Source organism: Schistocerca americana, chromosome 8 (genome assembly GCF_021461395.2).
Source record: "Schistocerca americana isolate TAMUIC-IGC-003095 chromosome 8, iqSchAmer2.1, whole genome shotgun sequence".
Lineage (NCBI taxonomy): Eukaryota > Metazoa > Arthropoda > Insecta > Orthoptera > Acrididae > Schistocerca > Schistocerca americana.
This window is the reverse complement of record NC_060126.1, coordinates 252,673,267-252,692,952: the sequence shown is the minus strand read 5'-3', so window position 1 is coordinate 252,692,952 and position 19,686 is coordinate 252,673,267.

Genomic DNA, 19,686 nt, shown 5'->3' with positions numbered 1-19,686 from the left:
AGCAGTGGCGCGGTTCCGGACTGAGCGCCTAGATCTGATCCAGAGATCGACGACGCAGTTACAATGGTGGGGGTGGCGTCCACCGGACGTTAGCCACGCGGAAGATGCAGACGGTCGTTCAGACGCCAGGTAGCCGACAGCAGCATTCAAGTTTACATAAGCGTGCACTTTACCCATTGAGGAACAGCGGCAGTATATAGAAAAGGCTCTGTTAACATTAATACAGTCAGAACGCCGATCAAGTTGCATTTACTACGAGACATGCCGCGTGCGTTAAAGGTCGATATCGTCCTTCTGCAGAAAATATGTGTCGAGACCTTTCCCGATCCGAGAACGATACATACATTACACACACAATAGACAGTGGCAGCGGAACAGCGATACTTCTACGCGATGGCATAGTAGCCGAGGATGTAGTGTGCCTGCCGTCAGCGCGAGGGCAGGTGCTAACAGCGCTAGGAGTATTGATCATTAATATCTATGCTCCTTCGGGTCAGACAAAAGGCGCGATCGTTCCAGATTTTACACAGAGGAGATTGTGCCACTGCTTTTAAGCCGCTACGAGCATGTCTTAATCGGAGGTGACTTCAGCTGCGCGCTCGCAACAAAGGATTAGTACCCACGTCATAAAAAACACCAGAAGCTGCGACAACTGGTACAGGACGCGAACCTAACCGAGATATGGGAGGTGATACATGGCGAAAGACGCTGCTATACGAGTGCTAGAAGTCACCTAAAACGAATTTACGTCACACGTAGTCTGCGGAATCATGGCCGGTGGCCTTTGTAGATCACTCAGTATACGTATGCACGGTCTCCCTATGTCGTCAAAGGCCGTGGACGAGTCGCATCCGTCGACGTTACGACGGTGGCTGCAATGTGTTGAGCATGTATTGCGCCCAGCCTTGATCACATACGGAAGGGAGCAGATACTGTGGAGATGGCATACGATGGAATCTTACTTCACGATGCTCTGCGTACTTTCTGTACAAGCGCCTTCACAAAATGATCGGAGACCCAGATAATTTCCCTAACGCGACGCCATCTGCAGGGGGTCACAGCCCACGCAAGGGCCTTTGAAAGAGTCCATAGAAATTTGCCGTCGACGTACCACGTTATCAGTGAAAAACATCGCAACTGCAGTGCCTTAATACAGGCGGTTGTACTGCCGGACGGCCGCCGTATGACATCGCGAAAAGAAATTGCTAACGCCTTTGTGTAACTACACTCCTGGAAATGGAAAAAAGAACACATTGACACCGGTGTGTCAGACCCACCATACTTGCTCCGGACACTGCGAGAGGGCTGTACAAGCAATGATCACACGCACGGCACAGCGGACACACCAGGAACCGCGGTGTTGGCCGTCGAATGGCGCTAGCTGCGCAGCATTTGTGCACCGCCGCCGTCAGTGTCAGCCAGTTTTCCGTGGCATACGGAGCTCCATCGCAGTCTTTAACACTGGTAGTATGCCGCGACAGCGTGGACGTGAACCGTATGTGCAGTTGACGGACTTTGAGCGAGGGCGTATAGTAGGCATGCGGGAGGCCGGGTGGACGTACCGCCGAATTGCTCAACACGTGGGGCGTGAGGTCTCCACAGTACATCGATGTTGTCGCCAGTGGTCGGCGGAAGGTGCACGTGCCCGTCGACCTGGGACCGGACCGCAGCGACGCACGGATGCACGCCAAGACCGTAGGATCCTACGCAGTGCCGTAGGGGACCGCACCGCCACTTCCCAGCAAATTAGGGACACTGTTGCTCCTGGGGTATCGGCGAGGACCATTCGCAACCGTCTCCATGAAGCTGGGCTACGGTCCCGCACACCGTTAGGCCGTCTTCCGCTCACGCCCCAACAACGTGCAGCCCGCCTCCAGTGGTGTCGCGACAGGCGTGAATAGAGGGACGAATGGAGACGTGTCGTCTTCAGCGATGAGAGTCGCTTCTGCCTTGGTGCCAATGATGGTCGTATGCGTGTTTGGCGCCCTGCAGGTGAGCGCCACAATCAGGACTGCATACGACCGAGGCACACAGGGCCAACACCCGGCATCATGGTGTGGGGAGCGATCTCCTACACTGGCCGTACACCACTGATGATCGTCGAGGGGACACTGAATAGTGCACGGTACATCCAAACCGTCATCGAACCCATCGTTCTACCATTCCTAGACCGGCAAGGGAACTTGCTGTTCCAACAGGGCAATGCGCGTCCGCATGTATCCCGTGCCACCCAACGTGCTCTAGAAGTTGTAAGTCAACTACCCTGGCCAGCAAGATCTCCGGATCTGTCCCCCATTGAGCATGTTTGGGACTGGATGAAGCGTCGTCTCACGCGGTCTGCACGTCCAGCACGTACGCTGGTCCAACTGAGGCGCCAGGTGGAAATGGAATGGCAAGCCGTTCCACAGGACTACATCCAGCATCTCTACGATCGTCTCCATGGGAGAATAGCAGCCTGCATTGCTGCGAAAGGTGGATATACACTGTACTAGTGCCGACATTGTGCATGCTCTGTTGCCTGTGTCTATGTGCCTGTGGTTCTGTCGGTGTGATCATGTGATGTATCTGACCCCAGGAATGTGTCAATAAAGTTTCCCCTTCCTGGGACAATGAATTCACGGTGTTCTTATTTCAATTTCCAGGAGTGTATACGGTCACCTCTAAGACCAAGTGGGACATGACGAGGCAGCCTTCCATGATGTCCCAAGAACGCTATTCGCATGCCTGGACACATCGGCCGATCCAGAGTTAACGTGGGAAATCACTGAGTGTGACGTAATGGAAGGAGTAGATAAAGAAGCATCGAACAAGTCCCTGGGGCCCGGCGAGTTACTGTTAGAGTGTTATCGGACTTTTAAGATCTCATGACTCCGCGATGGACGTCCATGTGCCGCGAGCTAATGTCTTCCAATGTGCCTCTTCCTCTCGCCTTTGTGGAATTGAATGATCATCCCTATTCACAAACCGTCTGATGGTACAGGAATACAGGAAATTTTGGAAATTTCTGATAAGTTCCTATGGGACCAAACTGCTGAGGTCATCGGTTCCTAGGCTTACCCATTACTTAATCTAACTTACAGTAACTTACACTAAGTAGGGCACACAAACCCATGCCCGAAGGAGGACTCGAACCTCCGACGGAGGAAGCCGCGCAAACAGTGGCAAGGCTCCACAGACTGCGCGGGGTAGCCAGGAATACAGGCCCACCGGCCACTAACCCCACTTAACTGCGACTACAAGGCTACACCAGGATACTTGCACCACATTTCAAACGCGTACTACGCTAGTGATATCACTCGACCAAACCCGGCTGGGAGAGGATAACAATACACAAAGGATCTCAGCGTGACCGCACGTCGCCTCTGGGGGTGAACTGGCGTCGACAAATTTTGATCGCACCTTCCTCAGGGTGAGCCACGCCTATTTTGTGGAAGCGATGACGCACATGAAGTTTCCACAGCGTTTTGTCACCGTCGTGATGCGACTACTCCATGGCACCTATTCCAAAGTGATCATCAATGGACGCATGATGGGGCCCATTACAAACTCATTATCGATGAGACAATAGTTTATACCATCGCTCTCAAACTGTTGCTATACGGGCTCCAGAACCAAATCGATAAGGCACCACAAATGTATATGCAAATCATACTTGGATAGCCTAGTGTTTTTGGCACTGTCGGACGACGAGGCAAGAGCTACTTTGCATTGAATTCATTTTCACAGTGAGGCTACTGGTACTCGCATGATGGCAAAACCGGGAACAATGAATATTGGGAGAGGACTCCCAGCGAGAAGTGTGGCACCATTACAGACGATATACAACAAACGCCGTAGCAGTCAGCTACAGACGTCTTCTGCAAGCGATTCGTACGAGTGTTCGGAGTCACAGGTTAAGGTTGGTAGGATGAAAGGGACGAAACTACGAGGTCATCAGTCCCTTGTTATGAATAAAACAATGCCACAAGTGTGAGAATAAAACAAACGAGACTGACAATTCAAAACAGAATAAAAGGAAAAATCAAAAGAACGGTAAAGGGCAACAAACATGTAAATGGACGAAAGGGGACAAGAAACCCACAGAAACGCAAGAAACGGAATGAAGAGATTAAAACAACAAAGCAGGTTACCATGGCTGGCTGACCATGAGAATAAAAAAGGAGAAGCCAGCGACTCTGCAACACATTAAAACCTCCACCCTAGAAGCAATAGGCGTTGTCAAATAAAATTAGCGGCAACGAGTCCAGTAACCCAAGATTTCGTCGCTGGACAGTCAAAGTAGGACAGTGCGCCAGAATATGGGCCACTGTCAACCGGGCGCCGCACCGACACTGAGGCGGGTCCGCACAGCACAGGAGGTAACTGTGGGTCACCCAAGCGTGGCCAATGCGGAGCCGGCAGAGGACAGCTGATTCCCTGTGAGAGGCCTGCATGGAAGTCTTCCACACATTCGTAGTCTCCTTAATGACTCGCAGTTTGTTGTGTGTACTGTTATGCCATTCCATCTCCCAAAGTCGAAAAACCCTACGGCTTAAATGAGAAAGCAAGTCAGGTTCAGAGACGCTCATCTCCAGAAGCGTTTTCCACGTAGTCTGTTTGGCCAGCCTGTCGGTAAGTTCGTTGACTGGGATGCCGACGTGTCCTGGGGTCCACTGAACGATGGGACTGGTCCAGGGCATAGATGCTCCTGGATGGGCGCTCCCAAAGGATGGCGAGGATAGCACTGGTCGATTGCTTGTATGCTGCTCAAGGAATCAGTACACAGAAAAAACGATTCCCCCGGGGCATGAATTGATATACTGAAGTGAACGAGAGATTGCCACCAGCTCTGCAGTGAATACACTGCAGCCATTGGGCAAGGAATACTGTTCAAAATGGCCTCTGTGGACATAGGTGAAGCCAACATGGCCATCAGCCATGGAGTCGTCGGTGTAAACCACTTCAGAGCCCCGAATCGAGAGGAAGTGACAGCAGAGAGCGGCAGGCGTAACTGAATCCTTAGGCTCAAATGAAAGGTCTAGATGAATCTGTGGCCTAGGTGTACACCATGAAGGTGTATGCGGATGGACCTGGATGGGAGGTGGTAAGGCGAAGGACTCCAGACAAAAGGGATTGCACACGAACTGCAATCGTTACCCCTGACATGTGCAGCCGATGTGGGAGATGAACTGCCGTGGGAGGAAAAAGGAGACGGTAATTCGGATGCGCAGGAGAACTACGAATGTGTGCAACATAACTGGCGACCAGGTTTTCGCGTCAGAACCGCAATGGAAGGACTCCGGCCTCCAGCATGACACTGGTCACTGGAATCGTTCCAAAAGCTCCCATCGCTAGGTGAACGCCACAGTGGTGCACTGGGTTGAGTACACGCAATGCTGAAGGCGCTGACGAACCATAAACCAGAGTCCCATAGTCAAGGCGGGATTGAACAAGGGCTTTGTAGAGCTGCAGCAGAGTAGAGCCATTTGCACCACAGTTGGTGTTGCTCAGGCAGCAGAGGGCATTGAGGTGCTGCCAGCACTTCGGCTTAAGCTGATGAAGGGGGGAGGGGGGTAGCCAAGTCAATCGGGCGTCGAAAGCCAGTCCTAAGAATCGATATGTCTCCACTACAGTGAGTGGATAATCATGAAGATAAAGTTCTGGTGCTCTCCTGCCATTGCGATGGGAAAGACGCCATCGCACCATATCTGGTTGAAGATGACGAGGAGATGGCGGTTGTAGTCAGATGAGAGACGTTTAGTTAGCTGTGGATCCAATCTGGCCCTGGAACTGTGTTGGGGCAATGGGCAAGTGCACTGAGAAGCTCCCACTCCGTAAATGGGGCATTATAGGGTTCACTGTGGCGTGTAGCGAGCGAGAGGTCTATACTTTCCATCCGCCAATTGAGGGTGCAAAAGGCAGGGGAATAGTTCTCCGACGCAGAGGCTCAAACATAGTGCTCAGCAAAGTGCTCGGCACTAGCGTTTGGGTCGGTACATTGATGGTAACGCCAGGGACATCTGTTGGGGTCTGGTACCCAAAAGGACGCCTGATCTTCGTCCAGACTTGGGAAGGTGACGTGTGGCACGTATCCCAACACTCCTGTTCCGGTCGTGTTATAAGCTGGCATATATGGGCACGATGTTACCATGTGGAGGAGAGTCTACAGTGACCGCAGAGGTGATAGTTTCCCACTCGGCCTTGTTTAAACCCCATTGGGGCAATCGTCCATGCTCCTGACGCCGGGGCAGTGACAGGAAGGTGGGGAAGTGGTCACTACCACATAGATCGTCATGTGCTCTCCAGTGGTTAGATGGGAGAAGTCCTGTCCGAATAACTACCTCGATCCACACTGAAATGTGTGGTGACCCAGTATTTAAGAGGCAGACGCAGAGTTGTGACTCGAAATTTTCGACATCTCTGCCTTGGTCAGTAAGCACGGTGCCACCCCACAGGGAGATATGAGCATTAAGGTCTCCCAAAAGTAGGAATGGTTTAGGGAGTTGATCAATCAGTATAGCTAATACATTCAGGGGTACCGCACTATCTGGAGGAAGATACACATTGCAATTTCCTGTGTCATCTGTATTCTGACGGCCACAGCTTCAAGAGGGGTTTGAAGGGACACAGTTTCACTACAGACTGAGTTTAGGACATAAACGCAAACTCCACCTGACACTCGATTATAGGCGCTATGGTTCGTGTAATATCCCTTATAGCCGCAGAGGGCAGGGGTCCACATTGCTGGGAACCATTTTTCCTGGATGGCAATGAAGGAAAGTAGGTGTAAAGCTTAATAGTTTCCATAGCTCAACCTGACGGTGGAGAAAACGCAATTCCACTGGAGGATGACATTATCGTGAGACTGGGATGGCATGGAACATTCAATGAGGCAGTTTACACCTCAGGGTCACCTGCTGCCACCGACTTTTTGCATGAGCCGTCTCTATCCATTGTGTCTGAGGGTCCGGCGAGCTCCAGGTCCTCAGCAGATGCCAGAATCTCCATCCCATCCTCAGATGCAGAGCTTGTAGGTGGCATAGGTGTGGGTGCCACCACAAGTTCCTTGTTCTTGGAGGTCTTCTTTTTCGATTTCTCGCGCTGTTCCTTGAGTTTCCCTGTCTCTGGGACTGAGGGTGAGAGTGAAGCCCTATGACCAGCTGCTTTAGGTCTCTTCAGCCACTGGTGGGTGTCATCTTTTGCACTACCAGAAAATTGGGAATGGAGTGACTCAAGGGGTCCCTTCCTAGCGAGAGGAGCTGAAGAAGTCTTACACTTCTCTGGCTCAGAAGTGGGGACTGATATCCCTGATGGTTGGGGAGGGGGGGGGGGGCTGTTGCTCCTGAAGTAGGTGGTATGGGACCAACAGTGAGGGAGGTGCCCCCCGTCATCAATGGGGCAGGTGTAGTTTCCTGGTTCTGAGAGCTGACAGGAATTCGAGGAACTGATGGGGCTGCAACTGTCTCGTGGCAGTGGCATATGAGGAGGTCATAGCCACAGGATGCAGGTACTCAAATTTCCTCTTAGCCTCAGTGTAGGTCAGTTGGTCCAGGTTCTTATACTCCATGATTTTCATCTCTTTCTGTAAAATCCTGCAGTCTGGAGAGCAAGGTGAATGATTCTCTCTGCAGTTGTTACAGATGGAGGTGAACCCATGGAGTATTGGGATATGATGGATGCCCACAATCTCGACAGGTGGAGCTGGAAGTACCGCAGGAAGATGTACGGCCGAACTTCCAGCACTTAAAGCACCACATTAGGGGAGGGATACATGGTTTGACGTCACAGCAGTAGATCATCACCCTGACCTTCTTGGGGAATGTGTCATCCTCAAAGGCCAAGATGAAGGCACCGGTGGCAACCTAGTTATCCCTCGGACGCCGAGGGATGTGCTGGATGAAATGAATATCTCGCTGCTCTAAATTGTCGTCGTCAGATTGCAAAAGGCGTGATGGTAACATAAACATCCCCCAACTTGCCACAAGCGAGTAATGCCTGTGACTGGGCAGAGGATGTTGTTTTTATCATAACTGACCCAATGTGCATTTTAGACAAGCCCTCCACCTCCCCAGATGTGTCCTCCAAATGCTCTACAAAAAAACTGAGGCTTCATGGACATGAAAGATTCCCTGTCAACTCTCGTACAGATGAGATACTGGGATGAATAAGCTTCACTGCCATCCTTAGCCTGGTGTTACTCCCACGAGGGGAACGACTTGGGGTCATATGGCATTGAAGTTAGACTTTGCCTACTTAGAGACTGCGGTGGACCACCAGCAAGAGATGACGTACTACGCTTCATGGCATGTCATCCTCCCTGATGCCACCCTCTCCTACCAATGGCATTGAAGTTAGACTTTGCCTACTTAGAGACTGCGGTGGACCACCAGCAAGAGATGACGTACTACGCTTCATGGCGTGTCATCCTCCCTGATGCCACCCTCTCCGACCAGGGGCCCTCCCCACGGGTGCCACCCAGCCACAGCAGAGGCCACCTGGCGGGATGACAATTGCTGGGAGTCCCGATGCCCCAGGGTGATGGACATCTACTCCTTCGCATATATGGGGAGTTAATGGTGCAGGCATCAGCAGAGCAATCCCTGTGATGTTGGGGGCCCCACCACAATGGAGTGGCTACCGTGCTGGGTATAAGGTGCAAAGAAGTCCATGGACATCGTTGGCACAGAAAGTGACACTACATAAGCAAGGTGGAAAACGCACCCAGGAAGGTGTCCTCGCCCAAGAGATGGAGAACGGGCGGGACTGCAATGAGATGACGAGAAAGTGGGCTAAAGATCTCAATGCACAATGGACACAATGCACCATGTAAGGCGCCCTTACCCAATTGGCACGCTCTTCGGGAAAATTTTGAAAAATGGATTTCAAACCCTACAGGGGACCATCACATAAAGGCTGAAATATGTGAGACTCCTTCTAGCCGCCTCTTACGGCAGGCAGGAAAACTCGCAGGGAAGGGGGGGGGGGGAGGGGGGGGGGGGTTAGGTTAAGGGCTAGTCCTCTTCCGCGACCGAGTAGTGGCGATTTATGGAAGCACGACGATTAAGATGTGGATACGACACTGAACAAGTCTGACGGGCATCTTGACAGAGGAACAGGCACTATCTTGTCGTGTGGCACTGGTAACGGTGGCTCATAGCACACCATCACTTGCCCACATACGAATCTTTTTTAAGAAACACAGTTATGTACATATGGAACTACCGACTCCAGGACTGCAACGGCACGTGATATACACTGAAGCGCCAAAGAAACTGATATAGGCATGCATATTCGAATACAGCGAAATGTAAACAGAGAGAAGACGGCGCTGCGATCGGCTACGCCTATATAACACAACAAGTGTCTGGCAAAGTTGTTAGATCAGTTACTGCCGCTACAATGGCGGGTTATCAAGATATGAGTGAGTTTGAACGTGGTGTTACAGTCGACGCGCGAACGATGGGACACATCATCTCTGAGCTAGTGTACTGTGAATATAATGAACCCGGTAAAACATCAAGTCTCCCACATCGCTGCGGCTGGAAAAAGATTCTGCAAGATGGGGACCAACGACAACTGAACAGAATCGTTCAACGTGACAGAAGTACCACCCTTCTACAAATTGCTGCAGATTTCAATGCCGGGCCATCAACATGTGTCAGCGTGCGAACCATTCAACGAAACATCACCGATATGGGCTTTCGGAGCCGAAGGATCACTCTTATAGCCTTGATGAGTGCATGACACAGAGCCTTACGCTTCGCCTGAGCCCGTCAACACCGACGTTGGACTGTTTACGATTGGAAAAATGTTGCCTGGTTGTACAAGTTTAATTTCAAATTGTATCAAGCGGATGCATGTCTGTGGGTATGGAGACCACCTCGTGAATCCATGGACCCTACAAGTCAGCAGGGGACTGTTCAGGCTGGTGTAGGCTCTATAATGGTATGGGGTGTGTGCAGATGGAATGATACGGGACCCGTGATACACCTAGATACGACTGACTGGTGACACAGACGCAAGCATCCTATCTGAGCACCTGCATCCATTCATGTCTATTGTGCATTCTGACGGAATTGGACAATTCCAGCAGGAGAATGTGTCACTCCACACGTCCAGAATTGCTTCACAGTTCCTTAATTGCTACAGAGTGCTCTAGGAACACTCTTCTCAGTTTAAACAATTTCGCTGGGCACCAAATTTCCCGAGCGGTCTAAGGCGCTGCGGTCATGGACTGTGCAGCTGGTCCCGGCGGAGGTTCGAGTCCTCCCTCGCCCATGGGTGTGTGTGTTTGTCCTTAGGATAATTTAGGTTAAGTAATGTGTAAGCTTAGGGACTGATGACCTTAGCTGTTAAGTCCCATAAGATTTCACACACATTTGAACATTTTGAACCAAATTTCCCAGACATTAACGTTATTGAGGATACCTGGGATGACTTGCAACTTGTTGCTCAGAAGAGGTCTCCACCCTCTCTTACTCTTGCGGATTTATGGACAGCCCTACAGGATTCATGGTGTCAGTTCCCTCCAACATTGCTGCAGAGATTAGGCGACTCCATGCCACGTCATGCTGCGGCACTTCTGCGGGGCCCGACTCAAGATTTGGCAGGTGTGCCAGTTTCTTTCGCTCTTCAGTGTACGCATCTTGATTCGAGGACGGCCGAGTAGGGCCGTAAAGAAGCGGCAGCAACAGTGGCATGGTCAGTGGTATGGGGCACAGTGCATCACGTACTCCTTGATATGGGGACGGTTCCACTATGGTATGACGTTGTAAATGCGGAATATGTGAGATTTTCCTGGCTACATACAGTTCACATGATGGATACCCCACTGTGCACATAGTGCAGTGTTATAAACGCGGATGAAAATCGTCTGATATGTGGGCCTTTGGCGGCAATGTGGAGCTTGGTCCAGAAAATTATTGCCTCACCCCTATGAGTGGTTCCGCAAACAACTGATCCGCGAATACTACATTTCATAGATGTGACATACTTTCCCCGAAAAAAGTCCAACACAGTGACTTGGATTCAGGAATTGACTGTACTTTACCTTTTCCGATTGGTGTTTTTGGGGAGAATACCAAATAGCGAGGTCATCGGTCCCATCGGATTAGGAAAGGTTGGGGAGAGAAGTCGGCCTTGGTCTTTCAAAGAAACCATTTCGGCATTGGGCTGAAGCGCGCTTGGGAAATCACGAAATATCTAAATCAGGATGGCTGTTTGAACCATTGTCCTCCCGAATGCGAGTCCAGCGTGTTAACCACTGCCCAACTTCGCTCGGGTTATCTTTTCCGAGAGGGAGGTAAGAATGTGCTAGGCTTTAGGGCCTTACTGCAAGATCGTAACTCACTGATTTTGCAAAATCTGAGATATCGAACATGGTATGCAAATATTTTAGGCAGTGCCTTGCTTGATCCTCCCCCCCCCCCCGGCTTCCCCCACCCTACCCAAATTGGGGTGTACCGGGTAGCATATTGTAGTAACTACAAACGATTATCCTGAACAAGAAAGGACCAGGTCAGTGGAGAGGATCCACCAGCATAGGTGAAGACGTGCCCGGCTCTAACAAGAGGTACAACGTATTGGTGAGGAAGGCACTCACAAAGAGGGACGCGGTCCGATATTTTTTTGTACTATAATAAGCCGTTTATGTTAGTTATTTATTATACCATTTATGTCAATAAGAAGAAAAATGGCACTTAAAAAGCATACATATTCACATTTTCCATAAATATTCTACTTTGTGAAGAACATAGTCTTTTATTTTCAAACGAGAGAGATTTTTATTTGCTCTTTTCATTTTACCTGCAACATTTTACTCATGTAGTTGGCGTTTGTTGTTTTATTCTATAAAACCAAGACCTTATTCTTTATTTTAAAAAAGTAAGCAGGAGATCCCGGGTTCGAATTTCGGTCCGGCACACATTTTTCACTAGTCGCCAAAATAAATAAAAAGATGCAAAAACAGTAGTTAAGGAAACCGTTCTAGAGTATCTGAGCATTCGGGTTCGAATCCTGGTCCATCACAAATTTTTAAGTCCAGCTGTTGAATTATATCAACGCCCAAAGTATCTACGTCATACCAATTTCCCTTTAGTGGCTATGTCATTGCCTGCCTCTATTTATTTGCGCGATGCATTTCGAAGATTGGAAACTGTGGTTTGATCATTCAGCGTAGATGAACTTTTAAAAGTGGAGTATTACGTTATTGTTCAATGTTGGTCTGGTTCAAATGGTTGGTTCAAATGGCTCTGAGCACTATGGGACTCAACTGCTGAGGTCATTAGTCCCCTAGAACTTAGAACTAGTTAAACCTAACTAACCTAAGGACATCACACACATCCATGCCCGAGGCAGGATTCGAACCTGCGACCGTAGCGGTCTCGCGGTTCCAGACTGCAGCGCCAGAACCGCGCGGCCACTTCGGCCGGCCAATGTTGGTCTACCTCGTTTCACAAAACATTGGACGCTACCTGAAGTGTTACTCGACTGTAATGTGTCGGCGATTTTCCCCGCTGTAAATCAGCACAGAATAGTTTCCATCATAGACGATGAATTTAACATTGAGACAATTGATTGATTCATTTCATAAACGTCTACACAAATTCTAAAATATAGCAGGAATATAAATGCACACGAGTACAATGTTGTATGTAAATATATACGTATTTACCGAATTTCCTGTACCTTCAAATGTAAATCCTATGTAATATTCATTTAGTAGAACATGCTTTGGTCCGACAAGTAAAACTAATCTTTGGAATTTTGTCGAGAAGAAAGAGACACTTGACAACAGAAGGCGAAAGAGGAAAGATGGCTGAAGAGGACAGGACTTTATTAGCGGAGAAATGTGTTGTATTTAACATAACAGAAATTGTACTTTCGTGGTAACGGTTGGATGGTAAGGTGGGCGATGACGTCATTTTTATAATGAGTCATTCAATATTTACCGACACAGGTTTCTCAGGAGAGTTGATGCAGAAGGTCGCCAAGAACGAAAAATTCAAGACGCCTAATGAACGAGAATTCTACGATTTTCGTAAGGAAACATGGGTATATGAAACGATAGCGGTGAAATTGTATGAAGAAATGAACAGCTCTTTATTTCGACTGAGAGCAGTGCAGAGAACTGGACGGTATGATCAAAACAATGTTGCGCAAACCTCTTGCGGTACACAACAGACTTGGAATGGTGTATTGGTTGTGAAGGTTATTTCTTGTGTGGGCCGAGCTCTGATTAACTTGAAAGTGAAAGTTTCAATAAATCGATGCCATGCCACTTAAATATATTATTGTGTGGGTGTCCATCTTTAATACCAGATAATTTTGTGTTAGTAATATAACCTAGAGAATTAGCACCTTTATTCCTCGTCTGAAGTCATTTCACACTTTAATGTCACCGAATAATTGTGTTTCGGAGCGATAGTTTTGAAGGTGAGAATTTTTATCTAATTTTCAATGACACATCGCTTTACTACCAGCTTCTTTTGGTCCAGAGGATCATTTGCGGCACCACAGACCCAGCGATCTTCTACTGCCGCTGCAATCACATCTCAGTTGAGAGAAGCAATCCAACATCTTTGGACAGTCATTTTCACAACAAGGAGACGGATGCCTTGATGTGAAATGAATAACATTTGGAGGGAAACATTTAAAATTTGGGTAACAGCGAAGTATATTCGAATAGCTTATTCCTAAAGTTAATAATAAACCCAAATATTTTTCTTATCCTTGGGAAAAATTGGATTGTTACTGAAAGTCGAAGACTTTACATTACCGTGTAAAACTCGAGCCTTAGGTCCTTGGTTTCTTGAAGGAGAACATTAATTCCTTCATTATTGGATTTACCCTTTTTGATAACATAAAACTGTCTGGAAATTATATTTAATGAAGGACCACATTCACAGCGATAGTAACATTGTCATTAATATTTCACACTGAAGTTTAGCTGAGTTACGATTAATTAAACACAGATTGTTTAACAGAATTTCAACAGATTCATTATATATAAATCCTTCAAACTGACGGGACAGGTTCCTGACTGGAAATGGAGGAAAACCGTCCTATGAACATATGTCCGGAAATGTATAGTTGCCACGGTAGATGGCGCTGACGAATGACAGTTCCTCTGACCACGGGCCGTGCGTTCCTTGTGCGTTGCAGGCTGTGTGATTGACTCAGTGTACTGTAAGCAGCAGAATGGCTGGAAAAAGCCGAGTTGGTGTTTGTGTACGGCTAAGCAGATTAAAACGGACGAGAGGCAGCACGGCTATACCAAAATAAGTACCTTCACAGAAACCAACTACATCACACAGCATTTCAAGCCCTTTTTGGGCGTTTGTGTTGTTATGGGTGCTTTCAGGCAGACGAATATGGAAGGAGGCGGTGGGCTGTGCACACATGGGATTTGGAGAACCGGTTTCATACAGGGTATTGGACGAATCCTGGTACAAGCTGCAGGAATGTTGCTCGCCAACATGGTGTAAATGGTGGAGGCCAAAGTCCGTCTATGTGTATCCTTCATGAGAACTGCTACGATCCTTGTCACCTGCGACGAGTGCAAGGTGGTCAGAGGAACTTGCGTTCATCAGCTCCATCCACCGTGGCAAACCATGCATTTCTGGGCACGTGCTAATAGGACATTTTCTTCACCATTTTCAGACAGGAATCCGTGCCCGCAGCCTGCCGGTTTTGTTAATGTACACCCTGTGTTAGCAAATGGAGACGTAAGACTTGTTCACGTATTAGTCTAGAGAGGACATTCGTTGAATTCGAATTATTCTGATAGAACTCTGGCTAGTGAAGAGGTAGTCTTTGGTTAAGAACAGTGACTGTGTGTTTTATGTCTCTATGCTCGTAGTTGAATATGAGGAGTCTAGCAATCCTACGCACTCAGTTTGCTAGACAAACAGTTCAAACATATGAAAAGATTACAATATTTAACTTGGCCAATTACACAGATGCGTCGCAAGCAAAGGGCGACATGCAAAATAAGCAATCGTCTTCAGTATAAACAATCCTAAGTCGCTGCTATACAAGTGTCTAATCTCGAAGCAGCTGTAGAACTCGCTAATCTTGAAGCTACTATTCAACTGGGCCGCGACCAGTCAGACAGGGCACTTATGTCTTCACACAGGGGCTGGTGCTGTCGCGTTGACATCCTGGAGAGGGGTCAGTCAATGTGTGATTGGCTGATGTCTTCTCACAGCCATGTCGTACGTCCGACCTTTGTATCTGAACAGTGAGTGTACTAATGTGTGCAAACTTCGCTTACCACTTAGCACGCAAATGGATAAAACATCTGAACTGTCTTCTCAAGCCCAGGGTGTCAGACATTCTAAATAAATATGACCCTGGCCCTGTAAGGCAGTAAATGTCAGGTGCGGATTGTAACAAAAATCATTAGAAATGCTGCTGTCACGCACCTAGAATGCATGAATTAGGAAAAGTGAAAGTCTGCAGTCTATTCTAGAAAGACAACACAGCTATTCCCTTTTTTATTCTACGTATAATTTATCAACTGTTGCTTTCAGGGGTCAAGTGATAAACAACAATCATGTTCAATTACTTTTGACACTCCAATAACAAAATATTTAATTCTTGGACATATTGAATTGACGAGTATTAAAATCTTTATCTCTACTCAAGAAAATTTTTCATCACAGGAAAGAATGATTATTAAAAATTCTCATCAGCTCATTTAAATCAACGTTGTCGTTACTGGTCATTGCAATGAGATGGTGGAGAATAAATTTACTTTTTGAACCAATGAAAAACCTCATGCACTCGGTGTGAGGGTAGGCTAGTATCCTAGCTTTTGATATTCAGTGGTCAAAGCGTAAGCAAATTGGAGTGAGCAAAATCTAGACTCAACATTTATGCTGGCCTAGTGCACGACGGTACTTTACCAAGCGGCATCTACAACGGCATTGTCTCCGTGCTGGATCTGAAGCGCTAATTCCCTACTCTGGCCTTGATAGAATTCACTCAGTCGCATCTTTCCAGCGTTCTGTTGAACGTTAATCTTCCTCTAAATGAAATAATGGCTACACCACACTCATTATTGGCTGGAGCGACGTGCCCAATTCCTTTGCCTGCAAAAATTCCCGCAGGAATAATTAACTACCGCTTTGCTATCTGTCGCCACTAAGCATACAGCCCTCACTTTGCAGAAAACAAGCTCTCAACGGCCTCGCTTCTTTCCACACACTTGTGAGGTCAGACGAGAGAGAGAGAGAGAGAGAGAGAGAGAGAGAGAGAGAGAGCCTTGAGGTCTCAAAATGCTTTTATATAATGGGGATCTCCCACCACGTCGCGTCTGCATCGCCAAGTATGGCCTCAGCTTGCTGGGTCGCAGCCTAGCCCTGTTAATGATGTGCAGCCACTTACCCTCGGTCCCGGTCTTATTTAGGTAAAAATGAATAATGAATTGTTCTGGCCTTATCCCTTTCTGCTCTGAAGCTCGCCATTCTCTTGCTAAATGGGAGTTTTACGATATCATTAACCACCTGCTCGGTTCGTCTCCAAAATGCGTTTCGCTTTAACTTGTTTGTTCCATGCTATGGTCCATATTGATAGAGATTGTTTTGTTAGTTTTCAGTACATGAGGTTAACTGTAATTACCTTTCGTTGATATAATGAACTTATTATTTTCTGAGGATCTCATATTGTACCGTCCTGTTGTTATGGACCAAAGTCACGTAAGGTCCCTAAAATCCGGACACCTTACAGCCATCTCTTCCCTATCATTCCCGACTGGCGTGTTGGCTCTTGACTTTGTGCCGTAACAGTGGGTACATCCTTCATGGATATACATAGTGTAAAAACAGTATTTCAGCGATATTTCAGTCATTGATAATCGTTTTAATATTTTTATTTATGTTTTTATTAACACGTCAAGTTCAGTAGGACTAAACTGAGGAACAATTCTCCAAGGTCATGGGACGTGTCAGTACATGGAAGTACAACATAAAAGTAATAACAGATAAAAATGAAATGTTTATGAACCCGACAAAGTCAGTCCCCTAGTTTAAGTAAACACAATCAACAATAAAACAAGAATCAGCTTACTTTTTCAAGGAACTCCTCGACAGAATAGGAGTGACCCATGAGTTTCGATTTGAAAGCGCGTGGATTACTGCTAAGATTTTTGAATTCGTATGGTAGCGTATTGAAAATGGATGCAGCAGTATACTGCACACCTTTCTGCACAAGAATTAAGGAAGTTCGATCCAAATGCAGGTTTGATGTCTGCCGAGTATTAACTGAGTGAAAGCTGCTTATTCTTGGGAATAAGCTAATATTGTTAACAAGAAATGACAGTAAGGAATATATATACTATATATATTGAGAGGCCAGTGTCTAAATAACCAGACTCGTGAACAGGGGTCGACAAGAAGGTCGTGAACTTACACCACTTATTGCCTGAACCACCCATTTCTGAACCAAAAATATCCTTTTAGAATGGAAGAAGTTACCCCAAAATATAATACCATATGACATAAGCGAATGAAAATAAGCAAAGTAGACTAATTTTCGTGTCGAACGACCACTCACTTCAGATTTCTTTCGAATAGTAAAAATGGCAGCATTAAGTCTTTTAACAAGACCCTGAACATAGGCTTTCCACGACAGTTTACTATCTATCCGAACAACTACATATTTGAACTGTTCAGTTTCACTAAACATATGCCCATTCTGTAAAAGTAAAACGTCATGTTTTGTTGAATTGTGTATTAGAAACTGTAAAAACTGAATCTTACTGTGATTTAGCGTTAGTTTAGTTTCTACAAGCCATGAACATAGGTCATGAACTGCAGTGTTTGAAGCCGAACCAACGTTGCACACAACGTACTTTACTACCAAGCTAGTGTAATCAGTAAACAGAAATATTATAGAGTTACCTGTAATACTAGAGGGCATATCGTTTATATAAATAAGGAACAGGAGTGGCCCCATTTCTGATCCCTGGGGCACCCTGCACTTGACCGTACCACACTCAGACCCCGCATCACAGCCATTCTCAACATTGTGTACAATGATATTTTGCTCTCTGTTACTAAAGTAAGAAGTGAACCAGTTGTGAGCTACTCCCCATACTTCGTAATGGTCCAATATCTGGAGCAATATTTTGTGATAAACACAATCAGACGCCTTAGTTAAATCGAAAAATATGCCTAGTGTTCTAAACCTTTTGTGTAACCCACCCAGTACCTCACAGAGAAAAGAGAATATAGCATTTTCAGTTGTTAAGCGACTTCTAAAGCCAAACTGTACATTTGATAGCAAGTCGTATGACGTAAAATGATCAATTATCCTTACATACACAGCCTTTTCAATAACTTTAGCAAACACTGGTGGCATAGAAATAGATCTAAAATTGTCTGCATTATCCCTTTCTCCCTTTTTATAAAGTGGCTTTACTACTGAGTATTTTAATCGTTCAGGAAACTGACCATTCCCAAAGTGAAAATTACAAATATGGTTAAATACAGCACCGTAATATTCTGCTAAGCACTCCATCATAACCATGAGAGTCCTTAGTCTTCAGTGGTTTAATTATTGACTCACTCTCCCCCTTGTCTGTATCACAGAGGAGTATTTCAGATATTAATCTCGGAAAGGCATTTGACAAGAAAGTTATATGGTTTCCTGTAGAAACTAAATTTTTATTTAATTCACCAGCATTACTCAGAAAATGATTGTTAAATACTGAACATATATCTGATTTACCAGTAACAGAAATATTTTTATTACGAACTGACTTTATATCATCGACCTTGTGCTGCTGACCAGACACTTCCTTCGCAACTGACAATATGATTTCAATTTTATCCTGTAAATTAGTTATTCTATTTGCGTACCACATATTCTTTGCCTTCCTAATAACATTTTTAAGCACCTTACAATACTGTTTGTAATGGGCTACTGTAGCTTGATAGTAACTACTTCTGACATTTTAATATAATCCCCACTTTGTTTTACATGATATCCTTATACTACTAGTCAGCTACCTGGGTTGCCCGTTACTGGTAGTACCCCATTTAGAATGTTCTAATGGGATGCAACTCTGAAAGAGCATGAGAAATGTGTTAAGGAAAGCATTATATTCATCATACATGTTATCGGCACTATAAACATTCTGCCACCCTTGCTTCTTGACAGGACTTAAAAAACTCTACTGCTGTTGATTTATCTTTGCTACATAGTTTGTAATTAAATATGACATTTGTTTGAATACAAAAGCCTTTTAGTGTTAAAATTTGTGCATTATGGTCCGAAAGGCCATTCACTCTTTTACTAACAGAATGTCCATCTAGTAATGAAGAGTGAATAAAAATATTGTCTGTGGCTGTGCTACTGTTTCCCTGCACCCGAGTTGGAAAAAACACAGCCTTCATCAGATCATATGAACTTAGGAGATCTTCCAACATCATTTTTCTTGCACGATCATACACAAAATTTATATTGAGTCACCACATATAACTAATTTCAAGTACGTCCTACGAAGTGAATCAAGAGCCGTCTCTAGCTTGAGCAGAAATACTCTGGATTCAGAGCTAGGGGACCTATAAATAACAACAATTGGAAGTTTAGTTTCACTAAATTCAACTGCCCTTGCACAAGATTCAAATATCTGTTCAGTGTAGTGCCGTGATGCGTCTATGAACTCAAATTGAATACTGTTTTTTACATACATAGCCACTT